The sequence below is a fragment of the Dasypus novemcinctus genome, chromosome 20 (assembly GCF_030445035.2).
Source record: "Dasypus novemcinctus isolate mDasNov1 chromosome 20, mDasNov1.1.hap2, whole genome shotgun sequence".
Taxonomy (NCBI): domain Eukaryota; kingdom Metazoa; phylum Chordata; class Mammalia; order Cingulata; family Dasypodidae; genus Dasypus; species Dasypus novemcinctus.
In genome coordinates, this window is record NC_080692.1 from 43,705,876 (window position 1) to 43,724,231 (window position 18,356).

Here is an 18,356-nt window from a genome sequence, read left to right on the forward strand (position 1 = left end):
ACTAGATCGAACACTTTGGTCCTGGCAAGGCTGAAACGATGATGATGAGTGTTCAGTGTATCCTGAATGTGCAGGCAGGAATAGTGGAAGCAGTGGCTGAAGACAAGGCATATTGTACAAAACCTCTCTTATTTCAGACTTCACTCTGCAGACAATGGGCAACTTTACAGCAGTGAGTTCTCATAATACTTATCATAAGATCGCTCTCATTTATTTTGCTGCTGGTCTGTGTCTAAAAAGGGTTCCCCAGTAACATAAAAGCTGATCTAGGAAGACTGGAGGCTTGGAGAGCATTTAAGAGGCTACTGATAGAATTCAAATTAACACAAAAGAAAAAGACCATGAATTAGGTTGCAACCTTGCAACTTTGACTTTCTTTCACACAAGGGGCGCTGCTAATCTCAGGTTACGTGCAGGTGAGGAAGTGACATCTAAGAAAGGAACTGGCCTGACCTGTCAGCAGGGCTCTGTAAATACATTAATTTAAAATCCAGAATCCGCAAATCACCCACAGAATGTATGTAGCAATCAGTGTTATCAACTCTGCCAAGGAAGATGAGTTTCTCAAGCTCAAAAGGAAAGGGAATCTTGAGTTTTCTTTGTGTTCTTCATGCAACAGTCTGCACTAACACTTCCCTGGGCCCTGACAAATGGAGAAGTGATAAAGGGTCTTTAAGAAGATGGCTTTTGCCCTATAAGAAGGCATGGAAGCACATTCAATCATATTCTGGAGCTTGGCCAACTTGTCCAGCACCAATTCCTGTTTCCCAATGTCAAAACGGACTCTGGTCTTTCCTCTGTTGCCAGCCCGTATTTTCTATTCTCTTCCTGAAACATCAGTGATTACCCAAACACATAGACATACCCTGCCTGTACCCTCCTACTTCATTTTGAACCATGGATCTCAAACTTTCATTTGCATTGGAATAACCTAGGGAATTCACTAACATCACAGCTTCCTGGGAACTGGATTTTTGTCCAGCACTCCTTGGTGGTTCTAATGCAGGTGTCCTTGAGATACACTTATGTAGACGACCAAAGCCATCCACATAAGCTCTCTAGCTGTCTGCATCTATTCCTCAACATCTCTCTATCTCTAATTTCATCCTTGCTGTATACACTCTATGTTTTGGAATGAGCTATTCCAAACTTTCCAAAGAACTCATGTTCTAACATGGGATACCACTCTTTAAAACACTGAACCGTTCCATCTTTGCTGAATTAGTCCTTCTGCATAATACTTAGAACTACAATAAGAGAAGAACATTCTTGTGCCCATTCTGTTCCCAGAGCTCTGATTCCAGTTCTCTCATTTCACCATCAAAAAGAGTGGTCCATATACTTCTCTTGCCTTCCTTTCTTGCTTCCTCCTCCTCCCTTAGTACTATACAGAATGGCTCTCTTTCTACACAGCTCTGCTGACTGATGGAACTGATCCTCCTCTCTCCAATGGACTGCAGACTAGTGATGAACTACGGGCAGCTCCAATCAAGCAGGGCAGTTGATTTTGTGCCCCCTCTCTTTCAGATGACTGACTATTCTTGGAGGTGGATAGCCTTCCCTCCTTGGGTTTTAAATTTGAAAAGGAAAAAACATCTTGGACTTACTATAGCCTTAGTTTTATTGACACTGTTAGAGAATCAGTCTATTTATTAGATGTTATCATTATTATTTTGATTGATTTGAATTTCAACTCTTTCTTTTGACATAATTTCAGGCTTACAGAAAAGTTGCAAATAATTCCCATATATCTCTCAACCAGATTCATTTCATCACATTAATTGTCTCCCTTTTTTCTTCTCTTCCTCATTCTCTAATTATTTTCTGAACTGCTGCAGCATAAGATGCAGACATGATGATGCCCCTTCATCCCTAAATAATTCAGTGTGTGTTTCCCTCATAATAAAGGCATTCTCTGTCTTTATTAGCCATTGAAATAATAATCACTGTACAATTATCAAAATCAGGATATTAATATTAATAGGATGTCATTATATAATCAACATAACTTACCCAGATTTCATCAAATAACAGAGCAAAATAAAATCCTAGATTTGGTATTGCATTCAGATGTCAAGTCCCTTCATCTACTTTAATCTGGAACAGTTCCTCTATTTCTTTGTCTTTCATCAGATTGATCTCTTCAAGAGAACTGGCCAGTTATTTTGTACAGTGTCTCTCAGTTCAAGTTGCCTTATGTTTCTTCATGGTTAGATTCACGTTATACATTTTTTTTGCAGGAATACTGCCACAAATGTGATGCTGAGTTCTTCTCCATGCATCATATCAGAAGGTACATAATGTCAATTTGTTCAATTACTGGTGATGTTACTGTTAGTCATTTGGTTAAAGTGGTTTCTGTTGGGTTTCACCACTGTAAAATTTCTATTTTTCCTTTTTTAATTTAAAAGTATATTTGGGAAGCGGATTTGGCTCAACTGATAGTGTCCACCTAACCCATGGGAGGTCCAGGGTTCAAACCCAGGGCCTCCTGACCCATGTGATGCGCTGGCCCATACGCAGTGCTGATGCGCGCAAGGAGTGCTGTGCCATGCAAGGGTGACCCCCACGTAGGGGAGACCCATGTGCAAGGAGTGCGCCCCATGTGAAAAAAGTGCAGCCTACCCAGGAGTAGAGCCGCACACACGGAGAGCTGACGCAGCAAGATGACGCAACAAAAAGAGACACAGATTCCCGGTGCTGCTGACAAGAATACAAGTGGATGCAGAAGAACACACAGTGAATGGACACAGAAAGTAGACAACTGGGGGCAGGGGGAAGGGGAGAGAAATCAAATGAAAAAAAAAAACCTTAAAAAAATTATTAAAAGTATATTGTGAAGAGATATGTTGAGACTGTAAATTTTGTCACTCCTCAAAATTTCACCCATTCATTTATAGCATCTATTGATGATTTCTACCTGATTCATTATTATTATGATAGTTAACAAATGGCAATTTTCGAATTCCATCATTCCTATACTTTTATTAGTTAGAATTTTAGTTTCTTGTCTGCTAAGACAAATACCGTCTAATGGATTAACTTAAAAATAGGAATTTATTGGCTCACAGATTTGAGGTTAGAAGAAATATAAAATGGAGGCAACAGCAAGGTGATGCTTTCTTCTGAAGACTGGCATTCTGGGGCTGGCTGCCAGCGATCTTTGGTCCTTGGTTTTTCTTCTCCTTTCTCTTCTGGGTTCCATTATTTCTTGCTTCTGGTTGCTCCCTGGGGCTTCTCTCTCTTTTTTATTGGAGACGTTGTGAGTTTACAGAAAAGTACAGGGTTTCCAAACACCACCCTATCATTAACACCTTGCATTGGTGTGGCATATTTGTTACAATGGATAAAAGCATTTTTATAATTGCACTATTAATTATAGTCCATGGTTTACCATAGGGTTCACTGTTTGTTTCATACAGCCTCATGTTTTTTTTATTTTTCTTAAATAGAAACTCTATTCTTTAAGCATTAACTCCTATTTTAGTTGGCTAAAAGCTGCCAGGAGCAATATACAAGAAATGGGTTTGCTTTTACAGTGGGAATTTATTAGGTTAGAAGCTTACAGTTCTGAGGCTGTGATCATCTCCAAATCAAGGCATCATCAGAGATGCTGTCTCACCGAAGGTCAGCTGCTGGCGATTCTGGACTCCTGCCACACGGCAAGACAAAATGGCAGCTCTGCTGGTCTCTGCCTTCACCTCAGGCTCACTTTCTCCCAGAGCTCTGGGAGACAGGGCATAATGGTGGTGTCTGCTCATCTCTCCTGGCTTTTCTCTGTCACTGTGGCTTTCTTCCTGTGTTTCCATGGCTTTTTAGTTCTCAGTTTATACAAGACTCCAGTAAGAAGATTAAGACCCACCCTGAATCCCACAATCTAATAGAAGGCCCTTAGCTGAATAATCTAACCAAATGGCCCCATTTGACTAAATAACATAGTGAACCCGGAGGTAGATGAGGATTGTGGTTAATTGTACAAATACAAGAATGTTCTTCTATGAACTAGAACAAACATACATCACTATTACAAGGTGGTAAGAAAATAGTGATGCATGAAGAAAAAAATAATGTAACTTATGGACTATAGTTAACAGTGATATTGTAATATTTTTGCATCAGTGTCAAAGAAGATACTATAGCAGTGCTAAATGTCAATAATAGGGAGGTATGGGATGTTTGCTTTTAGACTAAGGAAAACATTCAGAGGTTTACTGGGATGATGACTACACAACTCTGTGATGAAAAAGTCACTGAGTATACATGTTGAATTGAATGAACAAGGCATGGAACTATATAACACAGTGATCCATGCGGTGGAAGATGGACTGTGGTTAACAGTACAATTATGACAGTGTTCTCTCATGAACTATAATAAATATACAATACTGATATATGGTGTTAATAATAGGGAGTACATGGAAAAAATATACCAAGTGTACGTTATGAACCATAGTTAGTGCTAATAGTCTGACCATGTTTTTTCATAATCTGTAGCAAATGTTCCATGACAATGTAAGGCGCTGGTGGAAGGGTGAGGTATGGAAATTCTGTGCATTATACATGATTGTTTTGTAAGTACACTACTTACTTAATAAATAAATAATAAAAGTTAAATTTAAAAAGTATGACTCACACATATGCACAAGGTCCCTCTATACGGAGTTTACAGGCACAGAATGGGTTTCCTTTAAGAACATGATTTTCTGGGGTCCACGAAAGAACCAAACCAGCACAACTCCCTATTCCCTATCCCCACCTCGGCCCCTGGTAACCTATATTTTACATCCTGACTCTATGAATTTGATTATTCTAATTATTTCCTAGCAGTAAGATCACACAATACTTGTCCTTTTGTGCAGGGTTTATTTCACTCAAAAGGTGCCTTCAAGGTCCATCCAAGCTGATGCATGAATCAGAACTTCATTCATTTTGGATATATGTATATACCACACTTTATTTATTCAGGTTGTTTATCCACATTTGTTTATCCAGTCATCAGCTGATGGACACTTGGCTGGCCTCCGTCTTTTGGCAAATGTGAATAATGTTGCTATGAACACTGGTGTGCAAATATCTGCTTCAGTTCCGGGTTCCAATTCTTTGGGGTATTTACCTAGAAGTGGGATTGCTGGGTCATGTGGTAATTCCATATTTAACTTTCTAAGGAACTGCCAAACTGCCATCCACAGTGGCTGCACAATTTTATAATTCCACCAACAATGAACAAGTGTTCCTATTTTTCCACATCCTTTCCAATAGTTATTTTCCATTAAAAAAAATGTTGTCATTCTAGTGGGTGTGAAATCATTTTTCATTTTGGTTTTGATTTGCATTTCTGTTGTGGCTAATGATGTTGAGCATCTTGTCATATGCTTTTTGGTGCCTTTTGTATATCCTCTTTAGAGAAATGTCTATTCAAATCCTTTGCCCATTTAAAAATTGGGTTGTTTGTCTTTTTTATGTAGAATTGTAGGATTTCTGCCTATTTTTATATATTCTAGATATTAAACCCTTATTGGATATATGGTTTCCAAATATTTTCTTTCATTGTGTAGGTGGTCATTTTACTTTCATGATAAAGTCCTTTGAGTCACAAAAGTTTTAAATTTTAATGGGGTCCCATTCATTTATTTTTCCTTTTGTTGTTTATGCTTTTGGTGTAAAATCTAAGACACTGTTGCCTAATACAAGGGCCTGAAGATGCTTCTCTATGTTTTCTTCTAGGAGTTTTTAGTTCTAGCTCTATATTTAGGTCTTTGATCCACTCAGCTGCTTTTTATACATGGTGTGAGGTAGGGGTCCACGTTCATTCATTTGCACATGGAGATCGAGATTACCCAGCACCATTTGTTGAAGAGTCTATTCTTTCCCACATTATTTTTATCTGTACAATTCTTCAATAAATGACATTTTTAAAGAACTGAACTACAAACGGTATGGAAGAGTCATTATATGTAACTTTATCCTAGTCAAGATTTTAATCAGGCTGTTTTGTGGGGTTGTTTTTTTTTTTTGTAGTTTACTAAATTATTACAAAATTCAAGCATAATTATAAAAGAGTAGTGCTCCAGGTTCTCTCTCACCTCACATTCAGCTTCACTCCATGTCCCAACTTATGCTCCAGCTATCCTTGTATGTGCACCTGTCCACATTTTTTGCATATATATAGATTTCCTCATTTCATCCACTCATTGCCTTACGGTTCTGCCTGCAAGTGAAGACTTACACCCAATGTTTTCCTTCTTATTGAAGCCTTCTTTGAACTCCCTAATATGAGCTGATCATATCCTACAAGGCTGTATGCCCCATGAGGACAAGGGACAATTCTTATTCAGTCTTTAATTTCTATAGACTAGTTGAGAATATTTGGGTACTGTAGGAATGAATTGATATTAAACAATAATCGAAAAGAAGAAAAATTAAAGCAGATTAGGCTTATGAATACAATAATATGGACATGAAGGAAAAAATGCATTAATAGAACAGAAAGCATAGAAATATAGCATATTTTAAAATGATTTTAAGATAATGTAAACAAAGGGGAAATTTTAGGAAACTATTTAATAAATAATTTAAGAAGACTAGCTAAAAATTTGAAAATTTTGGGGATAAAAGACTTATGCCTCACAAAAAATTACAAAATAAATTAAGGTTTGAAAGCTAAATATTTCAAATGCATTTTAAAGAAAAACTAAAGAAAACAATTGTGGACTTATCAGATATTTGCAAAATATTTGCCTACAAAGGAAAATATTGGCAGAATCAATTATGTCAAAATGGGAAATTTCATTACCATGAAAAATATGATACCTGAAGGGATTTACTCTGAACAATATTTTCAGCAAATATGACAAAATTTTGGTAAAATTTATAGCATCAACCATATATTTATATGAAAAGGGACAAAAACACAATTCATCTAAAAGGAATTTTAATTAATAAAAATGTTAATATATTCAGCTTTAGTTGTAGTCAAGACGTAAACTGAACAGAATAAGGAAAAGGTAAAGCTCCAGCTCTCCCCTCCTACAGTAAATCCCTACAAATAAAAGATGTTTTTAAAAATCCACAGTCACTCTAAAAAAAAGAAGGCACATACTAAGTGGATCCCCACATCTGCATTATTTCTGAAAGGCAGAAAGCTGATGGAAGGAAACCAGAGCTTAAAACAACCTGCAGAGCACTGCTCCATGACCAGAGGCAGGGACACTGGAGAAGGTGGGTGACTTAGGACAATTGACAAGCTTAGAGTTACAATTTGGGGCAGCAGGCTCTTCCAGGTGGATTGAACCCTAGTCCCCTGCCCTGGTTAATCAGCACTGTGGGTGGGTGAGAGAAGCTGTCAGCCTCTAGGCAGCAACAGGGGGTGTGCCTGAGTTGGAACCACAGAGCGGAGCCCAGATAGCCGGCTCAGCCCTGGACAAACTGGAAATTCTTCTCCGCTCATACAATGTGGTAGCCAGGCTGAGAGTTCCCAAGCAGAATACTGAAACTGACTGACCCAAGAAGAAAGACCTACAGATTAATGACATTTGGGAGCCTTCCAAAAGAAAGCAACCTTGCCACCTTCTCAGCCCATCCAGGGAAAGGTCATCCTGTGCACAGAGCTTCCAGTCACAGAACAAAAGCAGGGAGGCAAGGTCAACAGACACTGAAGACAAGTCTCCAGCATGAGCACCCAAGAACAAAGCAGAAGATCAGAGCAACTCAGAGGAAGCCAAAACCCTCAAAGGGTGAGGAAAACTCTTAAAAAGCTATTAGCTTGTTTGGAAATATTAATAGTTATTACATCTATGAAGTAAGACTGGGATGCTATAAAAAGGAAAAGAACATTCAGGTAAAAAGAAAGAAGAGTTAGCAATTAAGGAATATAAAAACAGATTCTAGTAAAGGAAAGATCCAGGAAAACAGTCACACAGTAGGCCTACAAAGCCATCAATCAATCAGATTCTAGCAAAAAAGAAAGACAGTTCCTAGAAGGACATAAAAAAAAAAAAATTCACAGACAGACTCAAGTGTTTGGCAGTAATGAAAGATTTGCAATTCTAATAGGAGCTTTTGAGGTGAATTAGTGATTGCTGCTTAGAAAGCAGTTATTAACTCTGGGGAGAAAATGAAGAATTGCACCGGGTATAAAAATACATGTAACATACTCCTTGCCTCAGCTGTGGACAACAATACTGATGCAGACACTAAGGTTAAGTGCTGACATTGATTTGAATGTGATGTATCTGGAGTGAGAGGTCAGGAAAATGTGTGCGGCAGGGAGGGAGGGAGGCTGTAAGTAGTATGTTGAAGAGAGCAGAGTCTTTATTTTCCATAGGAAACCAATAGAAAAATTGAATATTGTAATTAATCATGCTGCTTTAAAATGTAAACCATTATCCATGTGGGGCAGCAGTGCTCCAAAATATATTCACCAACTGCAATGAATGTCCCATGATGATGAAAGAGGTTGTTGATGTGGGAGAAATGGGGTGAGGGGGGTGGGGGACCTCTTATATTAAAAAAAAAAAAATAGAGGAAAAAAAACTAAAAAATGTGACAAAATGTTAAAATTGGTGGAGCTGGGTATCTGGGAATGGGGTGTATGTTGGAGTTCTCAGTATGGGTTTTGTATTATTTTTGCAACTTTCTTGTAAATTTGAAATTATTTCAAAATAAATTTTGAGAAAAAAAAAAGCAACAAGAGGGAAGCAGATGTGGCTCAAGCAATTGGGCTCCTGTCTACCATATAGGAGACCCAGGGTTCAATGCCAAGGGCCTCCTGGTGAAGGCAAGCTGGCCCATGTGGAGTGCTGGCTTGCGCAGAGTACTGCCCTGTGCAGGAGTGCTGCTCTGCACAGGAGAACGGGCCCATGCAGAGAACTGGCATAGCAAGATGATGCAACAAAAAGAGACACAGAGGAGAGACAATAAGAAGCACAGCAGACCAGGGAACTGAGGTGGTGCAAGAGAATGAACGCTTCTCTCCCACTCCAGTAGGTTCGAGGATTGGTTGCCAGAGCCACCTAATGAGAATACAAGCAGACACACAAGAACACACAGTGAATGGACACAGAAAGCAGACAAGGGGGCGGCGGGGGGGGGGGGGGGGATAAATAAATAAATAAATCTTTTAAAAAATGTTTTTTTAATGCAACAAGAATCAGCTAAGAAGTTGAAAGTAAATGATATCTTGGAACAGGACTTGGGGAAATAGGGTGGTATGAGATAGGGGATTACCATTTTTCATTTTAGCTTTGTCAGAGTACTTGACTTTTTAGCTATGTGTGTTTTGATAAAAAGAGAAATTGAACTTCTTTAATCATAAAGTAGATAAGGTAACTTGAATTGATCAAATGAATAATACAACAAGAAAATATTATAGCTTAGAAGCCTTTACATACCTAACAAGATCGTTTCAAAATACATATAATAAAAATGGATAGAACTATAGAAAATTTTCACAAATCTACTTCTTTTGCATTGAATATATGTTCTATTTTTTTTCTCTATAATAACCTTTATGTTAATACTTTCCTTATTTACTTCGTACTCAAATGCTTCAGTGATTTTATGGTGGGTTTACTCATTTCCTCCTATTATTAACTTGCTTTTCTAATATTTTTTTGGACCATCTGCTGTGTTCACAGAGGGAAAGGGAAGCAGAGTTGCAGCAAAAAGTAGAAGGGCAGAGAAATGAGATGAAGCCAGTAGAATGTATCAGAAACAGAGGGAAAAGTGAGCTTCAGGAGAAATTTATCAACAGTTCCAAGTACTGAAGAGACGGTAAGTGAAATAAATACCAAAAATACTATTCGGGGATTTGGCAAGATGAAAGTCATTACTTACCTTGGCATGAGCTATTTCAGTAGAAATCAATCTAGCTCATGTGTTGAAAACTCAATTACCTACAGGGACTAGGTCAGGAAAATATGTGAAGGATAGAAGAGAAAAGGGAGTGGATCTGGAAATGGAATATGCACGCCCAGTCTAAAGGACTTCAAATTAAAAAGAAAAAAAATAACAACCAAGCAAAACAAGTCTGAAGACTAGGTTTGGCCTCTTGGCAACAAGTTTGATGTCAACCTTCAAGACGTATAAAAAATTTTTAATGACAATGAGACCATAGAATCACAAATTCCTTTGGAGCAGAATAAGAGAAAAAAGATCAGCAGATACAGTGTCTTGCTGAATGGTGACACTAGTGATAACTGAGAAAAGAATCAAAAGAACTATAATCAAATTATAGATATAATCAACAGATTCTCTTCTATGATTCTTTCTTGAGGAGCTATTTAATTCTTACAGTAACAAACTTAATCTTTGTGCCCCCTAATACTGTGCCTGATGTGAGACATTTATGCAAATAAATATCTACTGAATGAAAAAATACATTAAGGAATGACTGGATTTCTAAGCATTTCTGCAGCTCCGTCGCAAAATGCATTTTCTTCATTCCAAAATATGCTACAAGAAAAGAGCAGAAAATTCTCAGGAATACTAAGATAAAACAAGAGGAACTTTTGATTGCTTTCACATTTGTCAAGCAGCATTTTCTATCTGTAGTTTTTATGCAAACTGTTCCCCTGTCTTAAATCAGAAAATAGGCAATTAGGAGCTGAATAGCACCCTTAACTACAAATCTCTCGTTAGACACTAGTTCATTTTCTTGTAAACAGAATATGATGATTTCAGACAAGCAAAAAACCCACCAAGAATCATAGAATCATTTGTAATCTCAGGAACCATTCAGAAAAATCATTTTTTTCCAGGATGAATGAAATTGTGTTTGGTGTTTATCTGGCCAAAGGTGTACTTTTCTTGTGATTTCTCCCTTTTGTGGTTCTCAGAATAGCAATTACAGTTCTTCCTCTAAATTTCAATATGAAATTAAGATTATGCAAAACTTTCAAAACAGATATTAAGTTTGAAACATATAAAATTAGGCTGGGGGGAGGGAAGCCAAGATGGTGGCAGAGCAAGGTGCTCCTGGAGGCAGCTCGTATCACCCAGAGCTACCTAAAGCACCTGTTTGGTGGCTCAGGAGACCAGAGGAGCATCCTGCAACATCCTTGAAGGAATGGAAGGAGGAGACTGCCCATCTGCAGAGAGGATTCGTGAATAGCACCCTCTGTGCTGTGGAGGTCGGTGACCATGGTGCAAGCTGACTTGGGAGCCATTCTGTAGCTGGAGTTGGAGGTTCCATTTCCCAAAAAACGGAGTGTGGCACCGACTTCAGCTACTGATTAGTAAATGCAGCAGGCTAAAGTATAATCCTAGGAAGAGCTAAACTTTGAGCCTGTCCAGGTCAGAGGGAGGCCGGTGGCCGCCATCTTAACTCCACACCTGGCACGAGAGGAAGCAGGGCAGACTGAGGAACCCAGTGCTGGTGGGGACCGGCTTCTTTCCATCCACGTCAGATTGCAGCTCTGGCCTAGGCCCCAGTGCCACCTCCAGCAGGGAGGAAGCTGCAGGGACCTGCATCACCTCTCTGGGAAGTTGCAAGTCATGCCACAGAGATAGGTGCCCATCCTACTCCAGCTGCCTCAGGAGCTATTCCATGGCTGGAGTTAGATGCTCCTTTTCCTATAAATGGTGGAGGATGAAACAGCTGTCCACCAACTTCAGCTACTGATGAGTGAACTTGGCTGGCTAAAGTATAATCCTGGAAACAGCTAGAGTCTGAGCCTGACTAAGTTGGAAAGAGTCCAGTAGCTGCTATTTTGACTCAGTCCCCAGCATGAGGGGAAGCCAGGCTGACTGAAAATCACAGTGAACTTAGGCACCCACTTCTTTCCACCAAGATCAAACTGCAGCTCTAGCCTAGGCTCCAGCCCCACCTCCAGCAGAGAAGCTGGTGGGACCTGCACCAGGCTCCCCATGCAACTGCAGGTGCTCTCCCCTGGCACAGAATGAATAGTAGGACACCTGGGGCTGCATCCCTGCACCCCAATAGGATAGGAGAGGAGCTAGGAATCCTCAGCCTCTCCAGGCAATGGCAGGAATTTTCAGCCCACATGAACTGGTTTGTTGAGTTCCTTCGAGTCCATCTCCGCCTCTGTCTCCCCATAAGATAGGTGGGGGTTGGTGTTCCTTCAGCCTCTCAGGACAACTGCAGGTGCTTTTGACCTGCACAAACCCAACTGTTGGGCACCTGCAGCTCCACCCCCATCCCCAACAGGACAAGAGATGGCCTGTGCTTGCCCAGCCTCTCTGGTAACTGCAGGCTTTTGGCCCATACAGCCTGGACTGGTGGGGATTTGTGGATGCACCCTCATCCCCCAGTAGGACAGGAGAGGACTGGTGTTTCCACAGCCTTTCTGAGCAACGGCAGACATTTTGGTCTGCATGGACTGGACGATTTGATGCCTATGGTCCAGCCCCACTCCCAATAGGATAGGAGGGATCTGGTGTCTCCACAGCCTCTTCAAACAATGGTGGGTACTTTCAGCCTACAGGGACTGAACTGTTGGACCCTGGTGGTTCCATTCCCACCCCCTAAAGAGCAGAAGGGACAGTACTCCCTCAGCCTCCCAGGACAACTGCAGGTGTATTTGTCCCACCTGGATCAGATAGTTGGTCACTCCAGAGGATCCATTCCCACCCCTGGCAGGGAGGGTGTCTGGTGCTAAGTCAGTTTACCTGGGCAACTGTGGTCCAACTTTTGGACACCCATGGCATAGATTACTGCCCACAATTATAGCTCCACCCTGCCCAAGGTAAGGGAGGAAGGGGTATGAAGCTTCATCAGTCTTTCTCTGGGCAACTGCAGACAGTCTTGTCCTGCCCAACTTGGATTATTATACATGGTTACAGCTCTGTCCCTACTGCTGACAGAGGAGAAAGGAGGGGAGTAGCTTCATCAATTCCTGGGGCAACATGGGCAGCTTCAGCCTCCATAGCTTTCAGTACCAACTACATCCTTGACTCCTACCACACAATGAGCAAGGGAAAAAAGACAAGAAAACCCTAAACTAAAGGGAAAAACTGCACCCAGAATAAATACATCTAGCAAGCCAGATACAAAAACACCAACAAAAAACTACAATCCATACCAAGAAATAGGAAGATATGGCTCAGTTAAAGGAACAAGATAAGCCTGCAGATGACATAAGGGAGTCAAGATAACGAATCATAGATGTTCAAACAAATCTCCTTAATAAATTCAAAGAGATTGCCAAAGAGATGAGGATATTAAGAAGATACTGGGGGAACACAAAGAAGAATTTGAAAGCATACATAGGAAAACAGCAGATTTTATGGGAATGAGAGGTGCAATAAATGAAATTAAAAATACACTAGAGGCATATAACAGCAGATTTGAGGAAGTAGAAGAAAGGATTGGTGAGCTTGAAGACATAGCCTCTGAAAGTGAGCATACAAAGGGACAGATGAAGAAAAGAAAGGAAAAAATTGAACAGAGTCTCAGGGAACTAAATGACAGCAAGAGAAATGCAAACATATGTGTCATGGGTGTCCCAGAAGGAGAAGAGGAGGGAAAATGGCAAATGAAATATTTGAAGAAATATGGTAGAAAATTTCCAAACCCTACTGAAGGACATAGCTATCCATGTCCAAGAAGCACAACGTACTCCCATCCAAATAAATCTGAATAGACCAACTCTGAGACACATACTAATCAGAATGTCAAATGCCAAAGACAAAGAGAGAATTCTGAGAGCAGCCAAAGAAAAGTATTGCATAACATATAAGGGATACCCAATAAGATTAAGTGCCAAATTCTCATCAGAAACCATGGAGGCAAAAAGGCAGTGGTATAATATATTTAAGATACTGCAAAAGAAAAACTGCCATACAAGAATTTTATATCCAGAAAGATTATCTTTCAAAAAATGAGGGTGAGATTAGAATATTCACAGATTAGCAGAAACTGAGAGAGTTTATAATAAAATGACTGGCTTTGAAGGAAATACTAAAGGGAGTGTTATGGCCTGAAAGAAAAGATAGGAGAGAGAGGCTTGGAAGAGAGTCTAGAAATGATGACTGTAACAGTAACTAAAGGAGTCAAAAGAGTGGTGAAAATAAAATGACAGATAAAACCCAAAGATCAAAATGGATGAAATAAGAACTGCCTTTATAGTAATAACATTGAATGTAATAGTTCTAAACTAAACACCCCAATCAAAAGACACAGACTGGCAGAATGATAAGAAAATATGAGCCATCCATATGCTGTCTGCAAGAGACTCACCTTAGACCCAAGGATACGAATAGACTGAAAGTGAAAGGTCAGAAAAAGATATTCCATGCATGCAGTAACCAAAAACCAAAACCAAAACAAAACAAAAAACAGCTGGGATATTAAGTGAGAGAGAGTATAAACTATAATGTAAACTATATTCTATGCTAAGTGACAATCCTCCAAAATATGTTCATCAATTGCAATGAACGTATCACGCTAACCAAGGAAGTTGTTAATATTGGGAAAAGTGTGAGGTGTGGGGCATATGGGAATCCCTTATTTTTTTTTATGTAACATTTTATGTAATCTAAATATCATTTAAAAATAAAAAATATATTTAAAAAGAAAAAGCTATGGTAGCTATACTTATATCAGATGATATAGACTTTAAAAGCAAAACTTTAGAGACAAGGAAGGACATTACATATTAATAAAAGGGATGATTCACCAGGAAGAAATAACAATCATAAATGTATATGCACTTAACCAGGATGCCTCAAGATACATGAGCCAAACACTGGCAAATTGGAGGGAGAAATAGACATCTCTATAATAATAGTTGGAAATTTCAATATACCACTCTTAGCATTGGATAGAATCTCTCGGCAGAGGACCAATAAAGAAACAGGGCGCTTGACTACTGTGATAAATGAACTAAACCTAACTGACATATACAGAACACTGCATCCCAAAGCAGCAGAATATACATTCTTTTCAAGTGCTTAGGATTTTTTCTCCAGGATAGATTGTATGTTGGGTCACAAAGCAGATCTCAATAAAGTCAATAAAGCTGAAATTATACAAAGCACTTTCTCTGAACATAATGGAATAAAGTTGGAAATCAACAAGTGGCAGAAAAAGGGAAAATTCAGGTATATATGAAGATTAAACAATGCACTCTTAAATAATCAGTGACTTAAAGAGGAAATTTCAAGACAAATCAATAAATACTTCAAGATGAATGACAATGAGAACACAACATATCAGAACCTATGGGATGCAGAGGAAAATTTATAACCCTCAACGCTTACATTAAAAAAGAAGAGAGTTATTGGTATTCTACTATAGAATTATTGTGACTCTTGCAATGGAAGAAATTATATCATTGATGTGGAGACAGTGACCATGGGAGCTGCTGAAGGCAGGGAGAGGGAAAAAGAGGTGTGATATTGGGACATTTTTGGGACTTGGAGTTGTCCTCAGTGATATTGCTGGACAGATGCAGGACATTATATATCCTGCCATAACCCACTGAATGGACTGGGAGAGAATGTAAATTACAACATAAACTATAACCCATGCTGTGTAGCAATGCTCCAAAATGTACATCAAATGCAATGAATGTACCATACTAATGAAAGAAGTTGTCGATGTGAGAGGAGTAGGGGGTGTGGGGAGTGGGGTATATGGGAACCTCTTACATATCTTAATGTAACATTTTGTGTGATTTGTATATCTTTTTAAAAAAGAAAAAAAAAGAAGAGTTAAAATTAATGACCTAACCACACAGCTGGAGGAAGTAGAAAAAGAGCAGCAAATGAATCCCAAAGCAAGTAGAAGGAATGAAATAAGAAAAACCAGAGCAGAAATAAATGAAATTGAGAACAAAAAAAAGAGAATTAACAAAACCAAAAATTGGTTCTTCAAGAAGATTAACAAAATCGACAAAGCCTTAGCTAGACTGACTAAGAAAAAGAGAGTGAAGATGTAAATAAATGAAATAAAAAATGAAAATGGGAAGATTACTACTGACCCCACAGGAATAAGAGAGATCATAAGAAGATACTATGAACAATTTTAAGCCAAAAAAACTAGACAATGTAGACATGATGGAAAAATTCCTAGGAACATACAAATGACATATACTCACCCTAGAAGAAAAAGAAGGCCTCAACAAACCAATCACAAGTAAAGATATTGAAAGAGTCATCAAATAGCTCCCTGAAATGGAAAGCCCAGGACCAGACAGTTTCACAGGTGAGTTCTACCAAGCACTCAAGGAATATTTAATATCAATCTTACTCAAACTCTTCCAAAAAATTGAACAAGAAGAAACATACCAAACTCATTCTGTGAAGCCAATATCACCTTAACACCAAAGCCAGATAAAGATATTAGAAAAAAAGAAAATTACTGGCCCATTTCTCTAATGAATACAGATGCAGAAATCCTCAATAAAATAGTTGCTAATCAAATCCAACAGCATATAAAAAGAATTATTCATCATGATCAAGTGCCAGGCATGCAAGGGTGGTTCAACACAAAATAATTCAGCATAATACACCACATTAATAAATCAAAGAAGGAAAATCACATGATCTTATCAATTGATGCAAACAAGGCATCTGACAAATACAGCAAACTTTCTTGAAAAAATACTACAAAAGATAGGAATTGAAGGAAACTTTCTCAATATGATAAAGTCCATATATGAAAACCCACAGTTAAGATTGTACACAATGATGAAGGACTGAAAGCTTCCTCACTGAGATCAGGGACAAGGCAAGGATGTCCAATGTCACCAATGTTGTTCAATATTGTTCTAGAGGTTCTAGCTAGAGCAATCAGGCAAGAAAAAGAAATAAAAGGCATTCAAAACAGAAAGGAAGAGTAAAACTTTCACTATTCACAAATGATATGATCTTATATCTAGAAAGTCCCCAAAAATCAAACAAAGCTACTAGAGCTAATAAACAATTTCAGCACAGTGTCAGGATACAAGATCAATAAGCAAAAATCAGTGGTGTTTCTATACAATTGTAATGCACAATTGAGAAGGAAGTCAGGAAAAAAATTTCATTTAAAATAGCAACTAAAAAAATCAAATATTTAGGAATGAACTTAACCAAGAATGTAAAGCACTTGTATTCAGAAAACTATAATGCACTGCTAAAAGAAATTTTTAAAAAACCTAAATAATTGGAAGAACATTTCATGCTCATGGACTGGAAGACTAAATATTATTAAGATGTCAATTCTACCCAAATTGATATACAGATTCATGCAATTCCAATAAAAATTCCACCAGCATTTTTTAAACAAATAGAAAACACAATAATCAAACTTATCTGGAAGGGTAAGAGGCCCTGAATAGCCAGAGACATCTTAAAAAGGAAAAGTGAAGTTGGAGGAACTCTCATGTCCATACTTTAAATCATATTACCTAGCTACAGTGGTAAAAACAGCATGTTATTGGCATAAAGACAGACACAGAGACCAATGGAACAGAACTGATAGTTCAGAAACAGACCTCACATCTATGGCCAAGTGATTTTTAAAGGCCTATCAAACCCACCCAGCTGGGATAGAACAGTCTATTCAACAAATGGTGCTGGGAGAACAGAATATCCATAGCCAAAAGAAAGAAAGACCCCTATCTCACACTTAATACAAAAATTAACTCAAAGTGGATCAAAAACCTAAATATAAAAGCAAGCACCATAAAGCTCCTAGAAGAAAATGTAGGGAAACATCTTTAAGACGTGGTGGTTGGTGGTGAATTCTTAAGCCTTATACCAAAAGCATGAGCAGTGAAAGAAAACATGGGTAAATGGGACCTCCTCAAACTTGAACACTTCTGTGATTCAAAGGACTATATCAAGGTGAGAAGGCAGCCCACTCAATGGGAGAAAATACTTGGAAATCACATATCTGATAAGGGTTTGATTTCCATTCTATATAACAACTCAACAATAAAAGAGCAAGCAATCCAATTAAAAAGTGGGCAAAAGATTTAAAGACATTTCTCCAAAGAGGAAATACAAATGGCCAAAAAGCACATGAAAAAATGTTCCATATCACAAGCTACTAGGGAAATGCAAATCAAAACAATGAGATATTATCTAACACCAAATAGAATGACCATTATTTTAAAAAAACAGAAACAATAAGTACTGGAGAGGATATGGAAATATAGGAATACTTCTTCACTGTTGGTGGGTCTGTAAAATTGTGCAGCCTCTGTAGAAGACAGTTTAGCAATTCCTCAGGAAGCTAAATATAGAACTGCCATATTATCCAGCAATTCCTTTACTAGGAATATATTAAGAAGAACTAAACACTATGACACGAACAGATATGTGCATACTGATGTTCACAGTAGAATTATTCACAATTTCTAAAAGATGGAAACAACCCAAGTGCCCATCAACCAATGAATGGCTAAACA

General features: G+C 38.5%; 1 protein-coding gene across 1 annotated transcript in view; it reads right to left on the reverse strand.

Annotated features, from left to right (window-relative positions):
- ST8SIA1 (ST8 alpha-N-acetyl-neuraminide alpha-2,8-sialyltransferase 1) overlaps positions 1–18,356 on the reverse strand; it is a 149,596-nt gene that overhangs the window by 10,881 nt on the left and 120,359 nt on the right. The gene's annotated exons all lie outside the window — the stretch shown is intronic.